The sequence below is a fragment of the Helobdella robusta genome, assembly GCF_000326865.2.
Source record: "Helobdella robusta unplaced genomic scaffold HELROscaffold_21, whole genome shotgun sequence".
Taxonomy (NCBI): Eukaryota; Metazoa; Annelida; class Clitellata; order Rhynchobdellida; family Glossiphoniidae; genus Helobdella; species Helobdella robusta.
In genome coordinates this window covers 2280564-2281381 of record NW_008704124.1, presented here as the reverse complement: position 1 = coordinate 2281381, position 818 = coordinate 2280564, and positions in this window count along the sequence as shown.

Genomic DNA, 818 nt, shown 5'->3' with positions numbered 1-818 from the left:
TATGAAACCAAACCTGCAAAGTACACAAATTACATTTTACAATAATGGAAAAATAGCATTTTGCATGGTTAGAGAAAAATGACTAAACATCCTGGAGAATTATTATCTGAGGACAGTAGGGGCACTTTGATCTTCAGATCAACGTACCCCTTACTAGTACAGATCAAGGAGCCCCCATGGCATGGAGCACACTATAATGGCGATATCTCATCAATAAGTTGTGATTGAAAATCGAACTAAATAATAAAATAAGCCTCTGACATATCTTTACACATTGCAAAATTTAATTTATCAAACAAATATTTATCTGATTTTTAATTTACAAAACTAACCTGTTGTGAATAGTTGGTTTTTCCCTGTAAAATCAAACTTACTAATTTTTCGAACTTCAGCGGCAGAAAGTCCATAAACAAATAGGATTAAAAGTAGAATAGAAACAAAAGGAAAACTAAAATAGTGATGGCCTACATTTATATTTAGAAATAGCTATGTTATTGCTTAAAGATCAATGTGCTCCAGAGATCAATGAGCCCCCATCTCCCCTACCCCAAAAATTTTAATTTTAAAAAATAGAGGGGATGACCAGCCCTGGGCAACTTAGACGTTCTTTCCACAACTATAAAAACTTTTGCTGTCTGTCTTTATATTTTCTGCCAGGTTTTTTCAAAAGTCCATATAGCTTTTTTTCTTGTTGCACAAAAAGTATTTTAAATCTTACTATTTGATGATCACTAGAGTGGAAGTGTTCTCCAACATCAATGTCTTCTATCAGATGGTTCACTGGCGTAATTACCAGTTGTTTTATCTACCACTTGAAT